This window comes from Erythranthe guttata, chromosome 8, assembly GCF_056151865.1.
Source record: "Erythranthe guttata isolate IM_541 chromosome 8, IM_541, whole genome shotgun sequence".
In the NCBI taxonomy this organism is placed as follows: Eukaryota; Viridiplantae; Streptophyta; class Magnoliopsida; order Lamiales; family Phrymaceae; genus Erythranthe; species Erythranthe guttata.
The window spans coordinates 22,338,829-22,364,197 of record NC_142540.1 but is presented as its reverse complement, the minus strand read 5'-3'; the positions used below and the strand labels follow the sequence as shown (position 1 = coordinate 22,364,197).

Here is a 25,369-nt window from a genome sequence, read left to right as displayed (position 1 = left end):
AGTTATTCTGACAGTAAAATAAGATATAATGAAAGTATAGTACGTGGTAATGGTTATAAACATACAATTTTTGTAGTATCTTTAATATTTATCACAACTCACCCAAATATACTTTGATTATACCAGTTCAAGTTAAATTGAAAAGCCAACATGTAGATATATAACTTTATGCCATGTATTTAGTGACATTTTGTTATAATATTCAAGGCGATAATAAACTAAAATAAATTATTAAAATATTAATTGTTATAATATTCAAAGAGATATTTATTTGAACTTCAATTTCAGTGGTTTAAGTTTTGTTTAATGGAGAAAACATACACCAACAATGTATGTGTTTGATGAGGCTCAAGTGTTAATTGCGCAACCGAAGAGTTTTTATAGCCTAGGAGAGTAGATAATGTTGACAATTACTGCCACGTGTGCGAGGTAGTCGAAGAGGAGAACATCGCTCGTTAACCTGCAAAATAAATCATGAAACGTTCTAGGTGCATGCTGTTAGAGTAGGTGACCAACAAGCCAACATGTGGTTGTGGTCTTTCCATTTATTCTTGTAATAAATAAACATTTTTCCTATTTATGATAAAACACCTTGGCATTCGATATCTTTGTCCCTTTGTCTCAAATATAAATATAGTCCTGACAGTTATTACAAGTACTAGTAATTAATCTTTAGGATCGTGAGATATTTATTGTAGTATTATAACTGTTAAACGTGTTCCTAGTTGAAGGGTTACGCCACCAATGAGCATATCGGCCTATCCCATTAAGATACTAGCACTTAGTGTATGTGTAATGCATCTCATCAGTAAACGGTATTGTGATATCGGCATGCATCAGTGGGGGCTCATAAGTTGACGCGTTCACTGAACTCGCTCCCCTAGAAGTCTCTAAGTGGTTCTCAATAATCGAGTAGAGATATCTATGATATAGTTGTACACCATTATTCCTTATGACCTAGACATCACCGTGACTTCACTAGAGGACCAGCTGTATCGTGACCTGTACTTGAGTTCCACCGAGGACCAGCCCAAGGGCCAGTGTCCGTGCAGTCTGAAATCTAGTGGGAGGTCTTTGCATTGTAGTCGGGGATTCGATCGCTAGAATAGTCTTGGATGTCCTGTGTGTTCTCATAGTTTGTAATCTCTAAGTCTTTGGCCAAAGCTGACTAAGTGATGATTAGAGAATTCGATTCTCTAAGTCATGCACGTACCGATTACAACACTTAGAACGATTGCACAGCTATTGAACTACTAAGGAGGTCTCGATGAACCAATGCCTCTAGTTCGATCGGTCATATGAATCGAAGGGATCGTACTGTACGTTAACTATATCAAAAAGGTTCTTGCAGGCACTTCATTTGTATCTAGGGAATCATGACGCGTAGTTGCTAGACGCCAATCTTGATTCGTTGGGTGATTAAGGTGAAACGAGCTTCATCTTAATCGTAACTCTAAGGGACAAGTTTTGACCACAAAGGGTTGTGGACCCACGGCTAGCTTACACCTGAACCATCGAGGGTCACACTGCTCGTGCACTCGAGATCTTTGAATAAACGGTCATAGATAAAAATGTTATATCTTTTCATGATTGGAGGTCAATATGATTGAGTCCAACATTCGTAATTTGGAATTATGAATGAAAGTAAGAAAATGAAAAGAATAGGCGAACATCTTAGTTAAATTTCTAAATCGGGAAGTTTCCAAATTTAGAAAGTGCACTGAATTAGGGTTTCCACTTTTAAAAATTAGAAATCGAGAATCGGCAGCACAACACATCTCACAAACCCTAGTCGATCATCTCTCTTTCTCTCTCGGCCGATCTCATCTATGGCCACCGCCGCCGCCGCCACCGTTTCGTCGCCGAATCGGCCACTTGCGCCGATTTGATCTTGGTAGTTCTTTTATTCTTTTCTTTTCTTCCGTCTATTCTAACTTTTGTGTGTCTAGTGCCACGTATTTAGTAAATCGATGTATACGAGGTGAAATCCGAGAGGAGAAAGATCGAAGATTCGAAGAATCGAGGAGCAGTCCCGAGTCGACGACGTACGCGCTCCCACGCGCTGCCCGAAGACAGCGCGTGATCCACATGCGCCGCCGCCGCCGTAGCTTCGCCGTCGTCGCTCCCCGAATGCATGGATTTGTTTTTGTGGCAATCTTGTTTCGATTCATGCACCAACCTCATGTTTCAAGAGGTAAATTCTCGAATCCGGTATTTGATTAGTTTTTGATTGAATTAAATTAAATTATCCATGTTCGTTTTTCGTAGTATGCTTCGTGAATTTATATGTATTTTATGTTTATATGAAATTCATGATTTACTGCGAACATGCTAATTGATTTACTGTTGATTAAATTAATTCGCATGATTGTCTTTTTAATTTTTGCTAGAAACGGAAAGGTACGCAGTTAATTGTTTTATTATTGTCGGGCATGTGATTATGTGATTTAAATTCGTTCAATTCGCATAAATTTTTTTTTCCGCTGCGTACACGTGCCCGATTCCCAACACACGCAAGGGTGGCTTGAACATGCGGTATTCGCGTTATTAGCACGACGCTCTAACCAAATGAAAAGTAATTTCGAGATATTATGACTAAAGTACTAGTAACTAAAAAAAATCAAACCCGCCGGAGACCGCCGGTCATGGAGGCGGGAAAAAAAAGAAAACTGAAGAAACATAATTAAGAAGAAAAAAAAACACACGCTGGAATTCGGCGGTAGAAAGACAAAATCAGAAAAAGAAAAACTCAAATAAGATTTTTTGTAGTCAAAATTAGCGAAAATTGAAGTTATATTATAGTTAAATTTTGGAATTAGATGTAAAGGGATTGGGGTAATTTTGTTATCAATATTAAGTTTGCATTTACTTATAATATATGTTAAAGAGATGAACTTATTGGCGAAAGAGACATAACACCTGAACCGAGATTTATAAAGGTTGTTGGTCAGTGACTTATGCATAAAAATTAAAAACCCCTTAAAGTATTAGTTCAACAAATTAATATTTCGCTAAATTTAAGTTAAATTTTCTAGTTCCAACTGTATTAATTTATAGAATTTTAATTGTAGGGGCATTAAGATTTATGTCACTGGTGACAAAACATATTAGAATTGAATGATAAGCCAATCTAAACTTTTGCTTCACCTCCTTTACAAAATTAATTATTCGACACAAAAATAAAATTTGAACCAAGTAATAGATAAATAGCATTTATTATTTTTTGTTATGCTTTTAGCCTTTTCATTTTTGCATCCAACATTTTTGTTATTATTACTTTTTACGTAGAACACGTTTTTTTTTTCACTTATAAAAATCTTTTTTTTTCCTCCATTTTTTCAAAATAATATTGATTTTTTTAATTCTTTTTTTTTTAACATAATCATTTAAAGACACACGTAGCATCCACAGTCATCTGCAGTCACATATTCTTAACACCTAGCTCCCCTCTTGAACCCTAGCCGTTAATCACCCTTAGTTACTCGCAAACATCTGTACACAATCGATCGAAATTTTTTAGATCCGCCCCACCATCACCACTACTCCATCTCTACCAGAACCACAACGCCTAAGGATGTCAACCACCCTACCAATCAAGCCCGGTTTTACCAATAGGCCAATAAGGTAATTGCCTAGGGCCCCCAATTTTAGGGGTCCCAACCTATATCTATATATATATATATATATATATATATATATATATATATATATATATATATATATATATATATATATATATATATATTAGTTTTATGTTGTATTTAATATAGAATTCTCCGGTAAAAAAAATGTTTATTTCCTTAATTTACTATGGTCCACTTCACACAATCCCACTATTCTCTCACCACATCCCATGAATCAAGACTTTTCAGTTTCCTTGAATTCACGTTATATTCTTCTAAATTATTTTTTTTTTCTCCCTCACACTTCTCCCTCCTCTTCTTCTTCTTCTTCCGTAAAAAAAATAAACTCCACCATTCTTCTTCTTCTCTCTCTTCTTCCGTAAAAAACAAATTCCACCAAAAACTCTTGCCACTCAACGTGAATCACACAACAAAATCTCAAGATTTGTTTTCTTTTCTTTTTGTTTGACGATTTCTTTTATTTTTTTTCCTTATCATTTTTCTTTAAGTATATATTTCTTGTTTTTACTTTTTTTGCAGGTAATTATTCAGATTTTATTTTGTCGGCTACTAGGCTTCGAAGTTCGAACTTCCAATTTCCAGAATTTCCGCGAATAAAAAGAAAAAAACTTGCAATTTTCATGTTCTATTGTTTCTACTTTCTAGGATTGCTAATCTCCGTTTGCTTTATTATGTCGAGTGGTAGACATTACATGTCTGGTTGTCAAAAAAGAAAAAGACAAGAAAAACTAAAGAAAGATGATGACTCTCAAAGAGGAGTTATGGAAATATTATTTATGAATAGGAGGAATCAAAATGCTAGAAACGAACATGAAATTCCTATGAATGGCCAAAGCGATAATCCTAATGATGTTCAAAATGATAATATTCTTAATATTCAAAATGATAATCTAATTGTTGTTCCAATTGATAATCCTACTAATGATCAAAATGAAATTCCTATGCGAGAAGAAAATGAAAAAAATAATGTTAATAATTCAAATGAAAATATTGCTACAGATCTTAATGTAATTGAAGAAAATGCCAACTTTCTTTATAAATTTGATCCGGCAAATTAGATCAATATAAATACAAAATTACGAGATTTACTAGTGGAAAAAGGTCCTATTAGAATTACTAATATAGATTTTCCAAAAGATCGTGATGGTAGACATTTCTCTATTTCAAGTTATATTCGAAATTTACCTAATCGAAAGAAATATGATAGGAGATGGCTTGTATATTCAAAAAGTGTAGATAAAGTATTTTGTTTTTGTTATAATTTGTTTAGCATTAAAACTACTTCAAGTAAAATTTTTGGTGGCGGGGTTAATGATTGGAAAAATATTAGTACTATATTAAAAACTCATGAGACATCTAGTGAACATATTAATAACATGTATGATTTGATGAATTTAGAAACAAGATTGCGAAGCAATAAAACAAATGTTCATAGTATACAAGAAAACATAAAGAGAGAAAAGGAAATGTTAGCTTGTGAATTAAAAAAATAATATTATTAAGAGAATTAAAATGGCTAAATATTTTTCTATTATACTTGATTGTACTCCGGATACAAGTCATCAAGAACAAATGTCTCTTATTTTAAGAAGTGTGAATGTATCTATGAATCCAATTCAAATAGAAGAATATTTTATAGATTTTTTAAAAATAGATGATACAACGGGAAAAGGTATTTTTGATGAACTTCTAAATGTAATAAAAAATCTTGAAGTTGATATTGATAATGTGAGGTAGTACCAATGCCAAGCATCCCCACCCGCGATGCCCAGCCCACCTACTCCACCCATGCCGCTAAGGAAGCCACCATCCCCAGCCACACCGCCATCGCCATTCGCCACCCCTGCATTGTTGCGCCTTCAGTTGTATCCCCCACCTTAAGGGCCGCTCTGCGCCATCCTCCATGCCTAATGTTGCGCCACCACCAGTGCCTCTCACCCACCTCAGCGTCGCGCCACCACCATAGAGTGGAGTGGCGGGGGAGAGAGACATATATCGAGATCTAGAAAGATAGAGAGATCGAGACGGAGAAAGAGAGCGAGAAAGAAAAATAAAAAGCACAAAGAAGTGAAATATACATGAGAAAAAAAGTGAATATAAAGGAAATTAATTTAGGAAAAAAATTCTAGATGTTAAATTTAGAATGTTACAGTGAATTAAGGATAAAAATGATTAGGAATGTTGTTCATATTATGTTTTGAAATATGAGTGTATCTAAAAAAAATTGAGATTGTCATTTAGTTCTAGGTATGTTTAATATAAAGGACCATATATGTTAACCCTTAAGTTTATATAGTTTGGTGTGAAACCGTCACTTGATAATTTCAAATTGGGCGGGCTATTTTTATTTATTTATTTTTTGACGTTCATTTAATTAACGTTTCATGTTAAAGTTAAAAGTCCAAAACAAAAAAGTCTAATACATTTGAACTTGGTACCTACTAACGACCCAAGTTAATATTTGTTAGCCTAGATTTAACAGCAGTTGTTCATGCGGGGAAGCCCGTGTATGGGCTGCCTACAATCGAATGACGTGGGCGCTTGTGTGTATTGAATCCACTATAAAGCTAAGATTTTGCGCCTTTCCTGACACCAATTGGTTTATGACAACTAGTAGCGCCATGAGGTCCTACAAGTGGTATCACAGCCAATGCCACGGATTAGATTTCCAGCTGGAGTAATTGCTAATGGGGAGATTGTTAGCCTGAATTTCACAGCAATTGTCTACATGGGGAGGAGACCCAGGTATAGGCGGCCCACAATCAAATGTCGTGGTATGTTACCCAGGCATAGGCGACCCACAATCGAATGTCATAAGCACTTGTGTGTATTGAATACACTACAAGACTAGGATTTGCGTTTTTCCAAATACCACAAATACAAAAAAGTCTTGGGTGACAATCAGTCCCCGTTGCCACACTTGCACTCCGCCTTTTGTTCAAATATATAGTAGTCCAATTACAATCCGTCCTCATCTCCCTAAAAAGCATGAATTTACGCGTCACTAGTCTTGGCGAATGTGTAGTGTTTTGTTGCAAATATTGTTTTGTTATGACAATCAATACATTTGTTTTACTTGTAAATACGGCAAATTAGAATAAAGCAAAGGGTAAACTCTTCTAAGTCGTTGGGAACTAATATTTACATATCATGTGCCTTTATATTAAGGGGCTCTTTGAGAAAACCCCCTCACTATTTTTTTTAATTGAGGGAGGCCCAAAATATTTTAGTCCATTTGAGAAAAGTCCACACCCATTTTGAGCCATTATGCTTTCCAGCTTTGCCCCCGCCCACCACATCAGCACTGGGTCACGCTCAGCAGTTTTTTTTTTTTTTTTTTTTTTTTCCGTTTTTTCTTAATCGACTATGAAGCATAGTCGATTAAGCCTTAATCGACTATGCTTCATAGTCGATTAAGGAAATTATTTAATTATTTAATTTTTTTTTTGTTTTTTTAATTCTTTTTTTCTATATCACGTGTATTAATCGACTATGATGAAGCATAGTCGATTAAGAATCTGCTACTAAACATAACAAATTACAACTGCGAAAAAATGCAAAATCAACTATATTTTAGTTAGAAAAAAAAAAGATATAAACGTTATAAATGATTTATACAATTGAAACAATAAACAAGAAATCCAAAAAAAATAAAAAAAAATGGAGTCGATCAACCTTAATCGAATACCAGAACATAGTCGATTAGCTTAATCGACTATGAACATGTACATAGTCGATTAAGGTTGATGGATGATGGGATTAACAGCTAAGGGTTGAGTTGACTCGGTCCTGTGATTGGTTGACTCGGTCGGGTCAACTCCGGGTAGAGACAGGCTGAGACTGGTCGTCGGGTCAACGACGGAGGAAGAAGCGGTTTCAACCAAAACGACGCCGGATCTCGCCACCGGTTTATAGACATGGGAAGGCAGACTCGAATCGCTGGCGTCCGACCCGGACGGGCTGCCCGGGTTGAAGTACATACCCGAAACGGGTATACCCGACCCGTCGCTGACGGATCTCTTCAACGGCCGCTCCGGCTGACCACCACCACCGTAATCTCCGCCACCGCCGTCGTTGTTATCGAAGTTACCGCCTTCGTCGGAGCTCAAGGAGGAGCACTTGCGCTTGAGGGTTGAGTTCCAGTGGTTTTTGATGGCGTTGTCGGTTCGACCCGATAGATTCATCGCAACACCGGCGACGGCGATGGATTCCTCACTCCAGCAGCTGACGCGTGCGCGGAGACGATGGCGGCGGCGGCGGCGGCGGCGGAATCCTCCTTACTCTCCTGTTGAGCTTTCTCCTGTTGAGATTTCTCACTAATTTGTGTGTGTGTGTGTGTTTTTATGTGTGCGAGAGAAAGAGGAGAGAGAGAGAGAGAGAGAGAAAGAGAGAGAGAAGAGATAAGAGTGAGAAAGGGTGGTTTGGGAATTATTAAATAATATTTGGGTAGAATATTAGGTAAGGGGGTTTTCTCTAATTATTTTTGGGAGGGGGGTTTTTCTTAACTCATTTACCTAGATGAGGGGGGTATTGCTAATTATCCCTTATATTAATAATATTTATAGACATAATCAACCCACTTATTTACATAAGTAATAAAACATGTGCATCCATATTAATAATATTTACAGAAATAATCAATCCACGGATAGTATGAACTTACACATATTGCAATCAGATCACTAAAACCACTTTGTATATTTTTTTTAACGTCTTTCCTGCTCATGTAATCAAATCTCTATTTGTCGGTGTTATAATACCCAGTGCGTTGAAACGGTCCTCTATAATCAAGGAACGTGAACTGTGGGATTGTTTGAGAATGTGCTGTTATAATATAAACGGAAAAGATATTATCAATTTTTTTTTTTCAATCCTAAAATATACGTTACATTTTTAAGTTAGGGGTATAATTGTGATAATGTATTAATTTTTATTAATAAAATCTGATTTGGATTTATCTTAAAAAAAAAAAGTCCAAAAAAATGGGCTCATTGTAATCACACTTGTGTGATGGGGTTTTTGCCAAATTTGCCCTATATTATATTAGGGTCTTTACAAATAAGTCCATCAATGGATACTTATTTATTAAGAGATCTAGACAAAAAACTCATTTACCAATAAGTCCACACATGGTCGAGATTTTTGTAAAGGACTAAAATAACCCCTCATACTTTAATATGCTCCAATTTCATCATTCACTTTATTTAACCTCAATGTGACCCCAAATTTCACAAATTATTCAATTTTGACCCAAAACCTTTTTTTTCCCGCCAGATTCTGGCGTTAACCGGCGTTGACTTTTCAATTTTGTTTTTTTTCTTCTTTTTTTTTTCTTTCTGTAACCTTTTTTTTCGTTTAAACATCAATATTGTTGTGATTGACAGTAATATTAACTATATTACTGCTAAACGCAGTAAAATTAAATTAAACTATAGTTTAACACAGTAATATTGCTATATTAATCTCTAGCACAGTAATATTAACACAACAAAACTCATTACTATTGTGTAATAGAGTAATATTGCTATGTTGACCGTTCAACAAATGTAAACATAATAAAAAACCGAAATAATTAATATTACTGTGAGTGACAGTAATTTACTATAACAACAGTAATATTACCGTCAACCACAATAATATTACAATAATAGACATTAATATTATTACGTTACTCCATGAATAACACAAACAAACAAAAAATCCAAACAAAATAATAATATTGGTGTGGTTGACAACAATATTACTATAACAACAAAATATTACGGTCAACCACAATAATATTATTGTGTTTACAGTAATATTACAATAATAGACAGTAATATTATTACGTTACTCCGTGAATAACTCAAACAAAACAAAAAACTCAAAAAAATAATAATATTGATGTTGTCGACAGTATTATTGTGTTTACATTTATTTTACTGTCAACGATAATAATATAATTACGTTGACTTGTCAACAAATTAAACAAAGTAAAAAAAACAACAAAAAATAAAAAATAATAATATTACATTAATTTACTGTCAACGGCAGCACAATTACATAAATGTATTGTCAACGGCAGTACAATTACGTTGATTAACTCTCATTGACAGTATAATTACATTAATTTACTGTTAGTGACAGCACAATTACGGTCAACGTTTAGTGGCGGACGTAAAAAAAAAACCAAACAAAAAAAAAACTTAAAAAAACACTAAAAAAAGTAAACCACTACAACAAAATATAGATGTTGCGACATTTGTTTGGAGGCATTTTTTTTAAAATGCCTCAAATATAATATATTGGGACATTTGATAAAATTTTCTTACTTCTAGGAATATAGGGGCATTTATTTTTTGGAGACATATTTTTATAAATGCCTCAATCCTAATTTATTAGGACACTTAATTTTTTTTTACCTATTTATGATATTTATCGGGCACTTATCCATCAAAGCCCAAATTTTATTCCGGACGGTTCCTATTCTTTTTCCTTCTATTCTTTTTTCTTTATTTTATTATTTTTTTATTTATTTTTATTTATTTATTGTGGTCCAGCCCACCAGTAATTGAGTTCCCAGTTCCAATTTAACTTGCACTAAAACCTACTGCATCAGCCTCTCTTTTTTTTTTCAACAACTCAGATCAACGCGGATGGACGAGAAGAATATACAGTTCGAAGAAATTCAATCAATTCTTTTCTCTTTCAAGCAAATTCTTTTTGTATTTACGGTAATTGATCCTCACTGCACTCATCAATCCTTGTGAATTTTTTCATCCTAATAATTTATTAATCCCAAGCCTTAAACCCCAATTTTTTTAATTATTAAAACGCTACATGTATGTGTATGTGAAATTAGAAATAGGGATATATTGGTTTATGTTTCTCTTGACCGCCCTTGTGATTGTAAGATTCGAGATTGGAGAATTGTGTGAGAAAAGAAGAAATTTCATAACATGAAAAAGATAAAATTTTATAAGTTTCAAGAGCAGTATTTATATGGTGAGTAATATTTTATTCGTTAATGTTGAAGAAGGAAAAAAAATAGTATATAAATCATCTTTTTTCCCTCATTGTTCGGTGCCATTGAAGAACAATAACTTGTTTCTCATGTGATTCTCATTTTTATGTTAATTTGGTTTAATGTAAGAGGCAAAAGTATTGTATATATGGTAACCTAGAAATAAGAAACGGTTCCTTTTATATGATCCAAAATATACAATGTAAAATCGATTGTTTCTTTTTGTAGTGTTCATGCTTATATGCTTGCAAAACAGAGGAGGCCGTTCAAGCATTCTGTGAATATTATAGTCGCATCAGTGGTATGTTATATTTTTAAGAGGGCTTTTGTCTAATTACAAGCTAAAGTCTTGTTTTTTGTTTGTTGATTTATTTTTATTTTAGTGTTTATACGATTTACCACTTTTCCATCCTTTTAATTCATTCACATTATTAGGTGCCACTTTTGATAGGTCAAAAATGAGCACATACTATTTTTCTGTTTTGAGGCTAGAAGTCACTAGGCATATTGCTTATTCTAAGTTGCTCAATTTTAAGGCATTGCCAAAATTGTTTTTTAGCATAATGTGTTTTTCTAGAACTAGCTTGAGTCCTACTGTTAGAATTTTATGCACATGTACTAGATATATTTTGATGGATAAACGAGAGCTAAGTTTAATAATAGCATTTAGAAAGAACACGTAGTTGTTCTCAAACATAGAACAAGCTTAAGTTAGTGGCCAACGTGTATTTTGTGCAGCTTGTGTTAGTCATTTTGTAATGTGCCTCCAAGCTATTGGTGATTACTATTGATTCCTACTACTATTCCGTAAAAGAAAACATGTTACAAGTATCTGGAGCTAATAGTTGATCATTGCTAGTGATAGTATTGAGTATGTTGAATCTAAATTCAATTTTGTTTTGCGTATAGTTCTCTTGTGTAATATCCATTCGTTTATGCCGCCTCAATCCACATTTTTACTGTAACACAGATACAAATATACTATTCAATTTGAATTTTACAACTTATTTTCTGGTTATTAATTAATGCGTATTTTTGCACTTGTAGGTTGCTTGGACGATTGATTTTATTGGTGATGGAGTCAAACATATGATGGAGCTAAATCATGCATTTTGAGTTTTTAGTATTGGAATATTAGAATTATTAGTTAAATAAGATATCCTCTATAGTTTTGTAGAAACATAGGCATAGCTTTTAGTCAAGAAGTTGTAAGATAATCAAATATTGAAGTTGATTGTAATATTTGTAAACTTTCATGATCGAATCCAGATGAAATTATAATGATTGATAATTATTGTAAAAAAAATTTGTTTTAATTTATATTTTTTTATTATTCGGTTTAGAAATAATTAATATATATATATTTTGATAATTATAAATGTCTCAATAAATATTGTAGTGACATTTACAAATGTCTCAAAAAGATTCGTAGCAAAAATAGTACCAACCTTATGGGATATATATAAGTGCCTCAAAATAGTCTAACGGGACATATTTAAGTGTCTTGAAAAGAAAATTTTATAGGGACATATAATAAGTGCCCCATGACCTATTGCGACACACAACTATGCGGCATTTATTTTATTTGCCCTAACAAGTGTAAGTGCCCCAAAATGGTACGTATTAGGGCACTTTTCAATGTCTCTAAAAGACATTTTTGTTGTAGTGAACGCTGGAGACCGCCGGAAACCGGCGAAAAAATCTGGAAGAAAAGAAAAGAAAAAAAAAAAAAAAAGTCCACGCCGGAAACCGGCGAAAAAATCCGAAAGAAAAGAAAAAAAAAAAAACAAAAACAAAATTTGAAAAGTCAACGCCGGAATCCGGCGGCAAAAAAAAATTTTGAAAACAATTTATTTTTTTGAAAAAAAACAAATTGGGTCAAAATTGAATAATTTGTGAAATTTGGGGTCAAATTAAATAAAGTGAATGATGAAATTGAAGAATATTAAAGTATGCTAAAAAAAATCAAAATTGAATTTTTTTTTTCAAAATTGGATTTTTTGAACAAAATTGATTAAATTGGGGTTACAATTAAGAATTGGGTATATAGGGTTGAGGGTAATATTGGCATATACATGAATGTTCCCTTTATTTATAACAAATCTTAAAACGATGGGCTTATTGATGAAAGAGATATAACCCCTAAACCTAGAATAATAAAGATATTTGGTTGGGGACTTATGCACAAAAACCCCTATTATATTAGACAATTCTTGCAAATTTTAATTTACGTATTTGATAATATATTTACATAGTGCACTAATTGGAAATAAAACAATTTAAGTAAATAAAACAATTTAAATATAGGGATAATTAGCAAGAACCCCTCATCTAGGAAAATGAGTTAAGAAAACACCCCATTTTAAAAATAATTAGAGAAAACCCCCTTACCTAATATCCTACCCAAATATTATTTAATAATTCTCAAAGCACCCTTATTACCCCTAAACCATTGACGTTTTCTCTTTTTTTTTTTCCTCGTCTTCTCGTCTTCTGTCGTTCTCTCTTCTTTTTTTCTCGTCTTCTCTCTTCTCGTCTTCTCTCTTCTCTCTTCTCTTCTCGACTGAAATTCGGAAGAAAAGCAAGACATCGACCGATGGTGGTGGTGGCGGTGGAGAGTTTTTGTCACCGCCTTCCGCCGCCGCGTGAAGGGTTGTGATGGATCTGTAGTTCGCGGCGGTGGTTTCCACCGACGACGTTGAAGATGATAACTGAATCGTTTCTGTTTTTTTTTTCTTTTTTTTTTGGACATTGAAATGTTAATTTGTGTTTTTTGTATGAATTATTGAATTTATTTATTTTATTCTTGTTAGGGATTGGTTGAATAGTGTATTGTGGCAGTGGTGTGGTGACGATGGGGAGGCAGATTTATGGTTTTTTGTTGGATTGGGCGGATAACGCCGCGTGTAGAGAATTTCGCGCAGGCTGAAACCATAATGACTATGTACATATTCATAGTCGAATAAGCTAATCGACTATGTTCTGGTAGTCGATTAATTAAGGTTGATCGACTCCAATTTTTTTTTTTTTTGTTTTTTTGGATTTTTCGTTTATTAATTCCAATTGTATAATCAATCATAATGTTTGTATATTTTTTGTTTTTGTAATATATAGGTTATTTTGTATTTTTTCGCAGTTGTGATTTGTTATTTTTAGTTGCAGATTCTTAATCGACTATGCGCTGGTATCGATCAAGGTTGATCGACTCCAATCTTTATTTTATTTTTTGTTGGTTCTTTTGTTTATTGATTCCAATTGTATAAATCAATTATAATGTTCTTATGTTTTGTTTTTTTGTAAAATATAGTTGATTTTGCATTTTTTTGCAGTTTTAATTTGTTATTTTTAGTAGCAGACTTTTGATCGACTATGCTTCATTATAGTCAATTAATAAACCTGATATAAAAAAAATTAAAGGACGAAAAAAAAATTAAAAATAAAGAATTTCCTTAATCGACTATGAAGCACAGTCGATTTAAGACTAATGGACTATGCTTCATAGTCGATTAAAAAAACGGAAAAAAAAAAAAAAAAATCGCGGAGCGCGTGACCTAGTGATGAGGTGGCGAGCGGGGTAAAGCTCTAAAACATAATGGTTGAAATTGGAATATGGGCTTTTCTCAAATGGTCTAAAATATTTTGGGTCTATCCCCATTAAAAGAAGTAGGAGAGGGGGGGGGGGGGGGGGGGGGTGGTGGGGGTGTGTGGTTATCTGAAAGAGCCCCTTAAATATATATGTTAAGGTATAGAAATATTTTATACAACTAAAACAAATAAATAGATAAATCACGATAAAACTTGTTGAAGCTCTATTGAAATTTTCGTAACGAACACACAATTACTAATAAGTATGAATTGTAACATCATATTTCATTTTATTGTTTTGTAATATCGACAATTAGCCGAGACTTCCCCAAAAATAAAGTAAGGCAATGCTATTTGTTTTTCCAAATAAGAACTATTCATTTTCCATGATGTCACATATGGTATTCCTCTATAAATTTTGCAAATGAATCTTTTGGCAAACGACATGATTCGACGATATTGAAACAATTATTCAATTCATGGCCTCTTGTAGAATTCTCAAATTCATAGTTTGACATCATGTTCATGTGTTAAGAAATAAACACAAAATATTAATAGATTAGAAAATATGTATCCTATTGAAAGCAATGTATAGATAATAACAATAGTACATAAGTTACAACCACAAAATAATAAATAATAACAATATTCGAAAATAAAAAAAAAACGAAAAAAAACACATAGTTCGTGTTTTACATTAGTTTCAGTGGACTGGTGAATATGTGGATTATTGTGAAACATAAAGGATTATTTATAACGTTTTTTGAAAATAGTAACAATATCAATTTGTCATTATATGATTTGATTTTCGATAGGATGTTTTTATATATATAATTGTGTTTTTACTATTACAATTATGGGCCAAAATTTAATGAAGAATGAAATTGAATTATTTTATACTCCCTCTGTTCCAAAATAACTGTCTCTTTTTAAAAATATTTTTGTTCCATATTATCTGTCATTTTAGATTTCCAATACCGCATTAAATGCATTTTTTCCTGTTTTAACCTTATTAATGAAACTCTAATCATTAATTTTCTCTTATAAATCATTAAATAATAAAGGTTGTTTTAGTCATTTTTATATGATTTTCAAAAATTAAGATATATTTATTGAGTTTCTTTATCTTTGTGAAAAGTGAAAAGAGACACTTATTTAAGAACGGAGGGAGTATTATATAAGATTTGTTAATATTGTAATTGAATTTACACATTTATTAAAATTCCATTTATATTGCAATAATTCGTTAATACATTTGTATGCTGATACAATAAATTGTTCTTATACATTTAATTTATTTTATCAACTAATTTTACAATTTTATATATTGATGCAATAAATTATTTTTACACTCTTCCTTAATATTTTATTTTATATTATCTAATTACGATTTTACTTTCTTTACATATGAAATAAGGCATATTTATACAAATTTGGATTCAAATTATAAGGAATAGTATAAGAATAATTTATTATAATATACATAAAATTTATATGTTACCAAAAATAATTAATTATTGTAATATAAATTGACTTTTAATTTGATGTTATTAATGTAATATATAATGCCACTTGTGCGACGAGTAGGATGCCAAAGTCATAGTCTTAATTGTAAGGAAGGAAGGTTTCAATTTATCTATTATATAAATTATTCCCATAATTTTCATTTTCTAGTTACTGTGTCAACTTCCTACATTTGTTTTTTTTTTTTCAAAAACCAGTCGCATACATTAAGTACCATGTGAAGAGCAGTCACGAATCCATTAATTCATTACTAGGGGCCCGAATATATATATTTAATTTTAAATAAAAAATAAGGTAACGAAATTAATGACAAGAATGATTGTATCAAGAGTGGGTAACGTAGGATATTGTTGCAGGATGAACATATATTTTTTGGGGTTCACGGGCAGCGTCCTCGAAAAAGAAATTATATTGTTGCAGGATGAACATAAAATTGATTAAAATCTTAAGATTTGATTCTTACGTATTTTAGGAATTAATGTTATTTTTATTTTTATGATAAAATTGAATTAAAAACATATTACACATAAATTAATAATAGTTAATTCGATTAAGACGTTATTGTCAATAGTTGAGCTTAATCGATTCAAATCTTTAAATAATGTTTACAAATTGAAAGGAATTTAGCATAATCGGTTCAAATCTTACGCTTTGATAAAATTTTACGATTTACGATTTGATTCTTACATGTGTTAGGAATTAAATTTATTATTTTTTATGATAAAATTTAATTAAAAAATATATATTAGAGTTTAATCATAAATAGTTATTTCAATTAATACGTTCTTGTCAATAGTTAACCTTAATTGATTCAGATCTTTGAATGATGTTTACTAATTGAGCTTAATCAATCCAAATCTTACTATTTAAAAAAATAATTATTAAAAGAAAATTCACAATATTTTGAGTATATAGTTTTATTTTAAAGTAAGAAAACTAATTGGAATGAGTTATAATATATTTCTAAATAAACATATTATTTTATTTTTTATTCGAATTGGTCACAGTGTCAATTTAGTAACATAAGCGAGATTGTATTAAGTTTTTCATTTGTTAATATTTAATTGAGTATTCTTTATATTTTCAATAGTGGAGTTTATTAATATTTTTAATATTATATAATTAATGAAAGATATTTGGGGTATTGAACCGCAATTCTTTATATTTTTCAAACTTTATTATATTAAACTTGTTAATAATTTATTCATTGTTATTTAATAATAACGCAATTAATATTTTATTTAACATATTTAAGTACGTATATTTTACATTATGTTTTACCAATATATACAATGATTATATATATATATATATATATATATATATATATATATATATATATATATATAAAGTGTTGAATGCGTATGACGTGTCTCAAGTTCTACTCCTAATAAATGCATAAAATAGTTTTTAAATTAATTATTTAAGTAAAATATAGTCTGAATTAGACAATTTGATTTTAATCTACTTTATATTGGTCTAATAAAAAAATTAATTGAAGGCTACTTTGGTAAATTATTCATTATTCGTAAAACCATCCATTCTATTTTCCTAGAGCCGAGATCTAATCTTACGAAATTAATGGTGATTGAAGCACATTTCAAATACGCAAACCCAATTATATAATATATTTAGACCCCGTTTGGTTGACAAGATAAAATTAGCCAATATAAGATTAAATAATCTAATGAGACCCAATTATTTTATTTGAGCTTTAAAGGTCCAACAAAAAAAACTCATTGAAAGGCAAGATAAGCAATGATTATCTATGGTGCACGGACACGGATACGTGGACACGGCGATACGCGGATACGGACACGGTGATACGGCATTTCTAAAAAACTAGGATACGGACACGTGGGGGATATGCGTAAATATAAAAAATATAGGGGTATATTTATAAATAATAAAAATATAGGGGTACCTTTATAATTGTAAAAAATATGTATAAGTCGTCATCGCATAAGAGAACCACTCGCCCTTGTTGCTCGTGTTCTTGATCGCCGTCGCATGCTAGACTTTTGGAGTTTTGGGTGGACTCACAAAGAAAACAGAGGAAATGTGTATTACAGAGAAAAGAAAATGCGCATTTTTTTTATTAGGGCTCTCTCTTACAACGTAAGAAAAGTGTCCCAACTTTCTTAAAATTGTACACTGCCCGATACGGGTGTCCTACTTTTAGCGAAATTACGACACGGCCCGACACGGGTGTCCGAGAAGTGTCCGGAAGTGTCCGAGTGTCCAGGTATCGGATACGGGGACTCTTCACCTTCTAGAAGTGTCCGTGCAGCATAGATGATTATATAATTTTGGCGGGTCGACCCGACAAATTATTGAGGATACCAAACGTCAAATTAAGTCCAACTATTTAGTTAATCATGGCTTATCTTGGCAACCAAACGGGGCCTTAATATAGTTTTTAATATTAATAAAAAAAATATTATATTTGAGTTAAAAATAATGAGAGAAGACATTTCTTCTCCCTCTTGCGTCCACCGTGGATATTTTTTTCTTCCTCCTTTAACTCCACCCACCATGGCCGCCCACCCATCTGCGTCCGCTTTTGTTTTGAGGGCAATTTAATTTTATTTATTTATTTTTTCAGTCGTCGAAACTAATTTAATTTGATTTTTGGATGGGTGATTTTGAATACGTGTTTGTTTGTACTATATATGCACAATGCATGGATTAAAAGAGACATATATATACTAACCTTTTATATAATAATCTTTAATTATGTCTTAATTCATTTTCTAATTAGTACTAAGTACTCCCCAGGCACTTATTCATTTATATTCAACTAGCAAGCAACACGTTCGTGCAAGTGGAAATGTATGATTTGACTTATTATATAAATGTATAATTAAAAATATTAAAGTTAGATACAACATTTAAAAGTGAATTAAAATTAAATAAAATCAAGTAAGTATAAAAATTAATGTTCTGATTATATATGGGATTTGCTTTTTACCGTTTGAAAATTGCTATTTACCGTTCAAAGACTCTCTCTCTCTCTCTCTAAAAAAATTCGCTCTCAAGACGATTTCATCACAAATCATACTTATTGGTGTGATATACGAACATAAATGAGTTCATCGGATGAAGATCTGGATAGCGGACACAACGAGGTAAAAATTCCGTCTTTTCGATCGAAAAAAATGGGCTAAACGTTTAAAAGCCCAACTCGGGCGCCCGAAGGTGCAGTGCACGCCCATGTTGGGCGTGCAGTTGGCTCTTGCACGCCCAACATGGGTGTGCACTGCACCTTCGGGCGCCCGAGTTGGGCTTTTGGCTTTGAAACTTTTTTTTTTTTTTTTTTTTATCAATTTTTTTACGCTTTTTTCAGGACGATACGTCTACAATTGAAGTTGATCATACCGATTATTTTACAACAACTCAGTTGTTTGACTCGAAGGATGAGGTAGTGGTTTGGGCTTGGTTCGTTGCAAGAGGTCTTTTTGTGAAAATGCTAAAAAAAAGTTGTTCTAAAAAAAAGATTTTTCTGACTTGTGACCTATACGGGGAGAAACGAGAATGTCCATCAACTAACCCAAACGCGCGCCCGAGAAGGACCGGTAGCAAAAAAAGAAACTGTGGTTTTCAAATTGTCGGAGAGCTACGGTCGGACGATAGATGGGAGGTCAGAGTAGTATACGGGAAGCATAATCATTTTCCAATATATGGGAGGTCAGAGTAGTCTACCAAAGGCGTTACGGAGTCGACGTGAAGCGTGGGATATTCTAAATAGTGTTTGATTTAGTTTTGTTTTTTTTATTGGAATGAATGTATTACTATTGACATTGTATGTTATTATTATAATGAATGTTAGTATGTTATTATTATTATTATATTATGTTCTAATAATAATAATAATAATAATAATAATAATAATAATAATAATAATAATAATAATAATAATAATAATAATAATAATAATAATAATAATAATAATAAGGTTTTGAACAACATATTTTATTAAACATAAATTTTGCCTAAAAAACGAAAATCAGGTCCTGAACACCTAAGTATCCCTCGTCCTACGCCTGCGGTGAGAATGTCGCCCCTGAGAGGGTCCTGTATCCCGATCGTCAGCATCAGCACGGTCCAACTGTAGATACTCAGCGAATGGGACGCACATGTCCTGGATCGTCCTGAAGAAGTCATCGGGCATACGCCGATATCCTGGAATAGTAGACGGAGGCAAGTTATCGTACAAGTACGGATCTGCAGGAGGACGAATCAGGGGTCCTTTCCCTTTTCCGAGTCCGAATTTTTTCGCCCAATTAGATATTCTGTAAACATAAATTATATTAAATTTACTAACTTATTTTAATTCAGAAAAAAAAATATATTTATTTTAATACAGAAAAAAAAGAAAAAGAAAAAAAAAAAAATTAATCGAACGCCCGGTTTGGGCTTTTCCCGGCCGAACCGACGCCTGGACCGGGCGCCGGTTCGCCCGGGAAAAGCCCAAACCGGGCGTCCAAAAACTGTTTACACGCCCAAGTCGGGCGCCGGTCGCCTGAACGGACGCCCACTTTGGGCGTCTGTTCAGGCGGCGGGCGCCCGACTTAGGCGTTCGTCCATGTTTTTCGAAAATTATAGGGGTTTTAGAGAGATAAACACTTTTTTGTTTTGAACAGTAAATAGCACTTTTTAAACCGTAAAGAGCATTTTCTTTATATATCTATGAATTGTAAAATATAATTATTTTAAAAATTGATTTGATAAGAATATAAAATATAAAACAAAATAACTAATTTTTTTCACTCTATATATTAGTTCATACATGCTCACATTATGCTTTCTCTGATTTTATTGTGATTGTTGAAATAATTTTCATTTTAATGAATTTTTCTACATCAGTATTTTTTGAAACTATTAAGTTTCTGTTTCGTGTTACTGAAGTTATGGTCTTCCTGATCAAAATGTCGACACTTGAAATTTGAATATTAATTTAATCATAGCTATTATCCTTTTTATTCATTTTTTTTTCAATTTTCTTCAGGGATACATCTTGTATTTGTCACAGCCTCACAGGTGTCAGAATAATATACTTTTATATTAAAAAAAAAAAAAAAAGAATAATATATCTTTATATTTACAACAATAATTTTCTTAAAGAAATTTACTTTAGAAATATTAAAATATTTGAGATTCTAATGTAGCAAGGTTTATTGATGAAAAATATTATATTATCCAATAGCATGTACATTAAGTATTTTCAACTTTCAAGATTGAAATCAATATCGCTAAATGAAGATATGAATTATAAAATAGTAATAATTAAAAAACATGGAGGTAGAGACAACTAAATACAGTTGGACATGCATATTTATTCAAGTATCTTGAGTTAGCCAATTCATATATGACATGTTAATCACGTGTAATAATATCCAATTTACTACTTATGGGTAATATAATCAGTGCATAATTCATAATTTTATTGTTACCTTGGTGTTATAATATCCTCATCATATTATTTTTTGTTATTGTTCAAAGTTTAAGTGAGATATGTTTTGTTACTAGGGTCATAATAGTTATCGATCTTCAATTTCACCAATAATTTTCTTACAAAGAAAAGATAATTCAGTAATTATAGTGACCATTGATGTTTTTGAAACTATATGTTTACCCTTGACCATATATTGAATAATTATAGTGATCTCTCCTGAGATCAGATCTAATTACATACATATACACCGTAACTCTCACGTTTAAAAATAAATAAATATTATATTAAAGATTCTCCTCTTAAGTATAATTTTAATTATTTAATTACTAATAACAAAATAATATTTTTATAAGATATTTTTTATAGAGAAATTATATTAGTAAATTAATATTATTTAAAAATACATAACATAAATTAAATTAAATATTTTGCTTATTTCTATTTTGTACCTCGGAATGTATCATTTATGCACTTGGTACCCCCGAAAAAAATCTCTAAAGGAATTAAATCACTCACATTGCATCCTATTTAAATTTTAAGGTTAATGAGGATAATTTCATCTTTTAGTAGCATTTTGAAATGATAATTCTTTGGAGTGATCAAATGTAATTCAAATAAAATAATTTTCATAATTAAATTATGATATTATTGAATAGGTATATCTTTAATTTTCTTGGAATTGGTAAAAATATATTGTTCTTTTTTTTTTTTTGTATGAAAATATTTTTTTTTATGTAATTTTGTGAAAAAGTAGTTGAAGGGTAAAATTAAAATTCTAAAACTCTGTGCCAAGATGACAAATACTTTTGTATGGGTGTAATTATTGAGGATATTTTCATCTGTGCAGTAGTACTTATTTTATGTAATTTTGTTTATTTCATTCACTATTAAATTATTTTCTTACTAAAATTACTTGAAAATTAAATTTTGTTATCTAAAATTAAATTTACAATATTTTTATAAAACATAATTGTTGAGAAATTTTATTGAAATATCAATTGGGGGTTGTTGTGTGAATGATTAAATCTTGTAAGGGTGTAATGTGCTATTAATTTGTTTGGGTGTGCAAAGTTCCAAGGTGTATATTTCGAGTCTGCAAAGTGTTTTTTATAAATTAATCCGTACCTTTAAATTTATGATTGTGATATGCTTGTTTAAATTTCATGTATTTTTTAACAATAGTAGTCATGTTTCAATACCATTTTATTTTACATAAAATACTATATTTGAAAATGTAAGATACATAAACAATATCATATTATCATGTTTGTGGAATATACGTAATAAATAAAATCTAATAATTAATTTAAAATTCAAAACTATTTTATGTATAAAACGAAAAACAAATTTCTACATATATGCTTATAGTATGTGATTGTAAAGCTCTTCGAATCTAGTTAAAGACGAAGTGATTTTATCTAAAAAATATTATGTAGAAAAAAATACAAAAAGAAGAAAATCAACGATCACAACTTGTGTAAATATTTGAGCATATGAAAAGCCATTAGATATTTAAACAATATTATTTTACTATTAATTTGTTATTTCATTATGCTTATTATTACACAATTAACCATAACTAATTAATGGTGTAAGTTAGTTTACAAAGGGCATAATAGGAAGCACATATATGTTAAGGAACAAAAAAACATTCATACTTTTATATTTTTATTATATTATTATTATTATTATTATTATTATTATTATTATTATTATTATTATTATTATTATTATTATTATTATTATTTTAGGGAATAGCATAAATTTGGAATAATCCAAATATCAGCGAGTTGAAACAAGAAGTAGAATTGACATTATAAATATAAGAAATAAATATATAAATTAAAATTGTTTTATTTATTTATCTATTATATATAGTTTTGTTTTTTTCAATCTATATATTAAAGCACACACGTACAAACATAGAGAAATTTTTAATTCAAAGTATAAATATTTGTAATAAGATTCAACAACAATGTCAATAATGACAATACTATAAATAATACAACTGAACCACTGAGTGGTTCACCCAGCTCTTCGTCTTTTGTATCTCCGTCGTCCAGAGCCTTCGCCTGTCGTGATGCCTCTAAATCGGGTACCTCGTCTTCTTGTTGTCCTCCTACATAATACATTGAAAGATCTTTTCTTAGTATTTTACGTAATATTGCTCTTGAAAAAGCAACAAAGACTACCGGCTGGTAATATATCGAAAAGATTATATTCCAATTAATATATATATGATCGTAAATGGGAGGAATCGAAAAGATTATATTTTTTTATTTTCTAAAAAAAAAAACTAAAAAACTAAAAACATTAGAAAATTTGCATAAAATACTGAAGTTATTTACAAACTAAGCTTCACTCTTCCAACTCTCAACAAGTGAAAAAAATGCACATCAAAACCACATATATAGAACATGAAATATTTGCATGCATATATATATGTTTTAATAATAGCTCAATTATGCAATGAACAAGATGTAAAATTATTCAAATAGAGAAATTAAATTAATTATTACCTCACATCGGTTCGCAAAATCCTAACATTCCCTTCCTGAATGTTGAGTGTCTCCCGCAAGCAGATAATATTGGGTACATGAGAAACCACTTGCACCGCCGCCCTATGCCCATCCTCAACGTGTATATCCTCCGTAATAGGGAACACGCTCTCGCTCCGTGCGACCACATCGTACATAAGGAAATTGGTCCTCCAGTCGTGCATCAATATTTTATTAGCCTCCACATACATGACCGGTTGATACGCACCCCTCGACCAAACCCTACCGCTGTTCTCGAGCATGGTCGTCACCGTCTCTATATGGTAGAGCTTCTTCCAAGCCGTCCCCACACCGTGGGCCCCACCATTGTCAACCGTCCTAGCCGACCATAGCTCCACGTGGCTATCGTCGGGAGAAACGAACGACACGCAGAGAGCGCTGTCCAACACTCCCAAACTAACCGTTTTGAGAGCCGGACCCTCGAATTCGGGTAGGTCAACGAACCGGAAGAGGGTCCGGTCGAAATCGAAGGAGCAAATCGAGGGCTCCTCCTTGTACCTCCAGTACACGATTCCGTCATCGACGTTGACCAAATCGCAAACCTTCCGAGAAAAGTCAAATTCGGATGCCTCACCGGCGGGCCTCCATGATGACTTGGCACCCAGAGCGAGGAGCTCTGGGTACCAACCCATGGTGAAGTCGATCGGGTCGAGCAACCCGAGAGTCATTTTCAAGAGCTCGAAACTGTTTGTGCGGCGGCTATACCCGAAGCCTATGAAAACGGAAGCCACCTCTCTGAGGCTGTTCCTCCCACGCGCGTGGGTGTTGGCCAAGACGTACTCGCCCGTGATCGGGTTCGAGATGACCACGTCACCGGCCCCACGGTGAGTGGCCCAGCACACCAAACCCTTACAGGAGGTGACCAAACAATTGACGTCGTGAAGGAAAGTGCAGCGGCCACGCGCTATATCCGGAAAGTCGATCCGGGTGCTGAGGCTCCGGGTCCTCGGTTCGAAATCGGATGATGTTCGGCCCTCGTAGAGGTGGAGGATCCGATTCGCTTTGCCGCCCAACGGGTCGCTGAAAACCACCAGCGGGCGGGCGGAGGAGAGAGAGTGGTGTTTCTGGAAGAATCTTCTGTTGTCTAACATTGACAGCCATGGATGATTGACGGCCATGCAGCGGAACACTGTTTTTGCAGGGACCCGTGTTAAGATCTCTTCTATAATGCATTCTGGAATGAAGGCCAGTTCGGTTGGTTCTGCCGCCGGTGGTGGTGGTGGCGCCGCCGCCACTTGTAGTTGGGGTTTCTGGTCGTCTTCCTCCATTGGATCTGCTACTCCGGCGGCGCCATTTCTGGTGGTTTGGAATTCGAGATCGATTTTCATGGCTGCTATTGAGAGAGAGAAATGAGAAATGAGTGCTGCTGCTGCTGCTGCGCGGTGATATGTGATTTTGTTTGTCTGAAAAAAAGTAATGAAAACCCTACAGAGAGAATGTTGGTAATGATGAGGCAATAATCCCCCCAATTTATATAAGGTGGTCAACTATTTTTCCTGGCTGTCCATTTGGGATATTTGCACACACGGTCCCTCAACTATGTTTTACTATTGATTTAGCCCCTTCAAGTATTCAATATTCAAAACTTTCAATTTTTTTT

General features: G+C 32.5%; 2 long non-coding RNA genes and 1 pseudogene across 2 annotated transcripts; 2 read left to right on the top strand and 1 right to left on the bottom strand.

Annotated features, from left to right (window-relative positions):
• Nucleotides 1-7,381: 7,381 nt before the first annotated feature.
• Nucleotides 7,382-7,828, bottom strand: LOC148768836 (transcription factor MYB44 pseudogene; annotated as a pseudogene).
• Nucleotides 7,829-10,204: 2,376 nt separating this feature from the next.
• On the top strand, nt 10,205-11,967 carry LOC148768835 (uncharacterized). The gene is made up of 3 exons (XR_016032921.1): nt 10,205-10,357; nt 10,876-10,948; nt 11,695-11,967. It is a non-coding gene; the product is annotated as an uncharacterized LOC148768835 (long non-coding RNA).
• Nucleotides 11,968-18,720: 6,753 nt separating this feature from the next.
• Nucleotides 18,721-19,380, top strand: LOC148768834 (uncharacterized). Its single transcript, XR_016032920.1, has 2 exons — nt 18,721-18,884; nt 19,103-19,380. It is a non-coding gene; the product is annotated as an uncharacterized LOC148768834 (long non-coding RNA).
• Nucleotides 19,381-25,369: the final 5,989 nt, after the last annotated feature.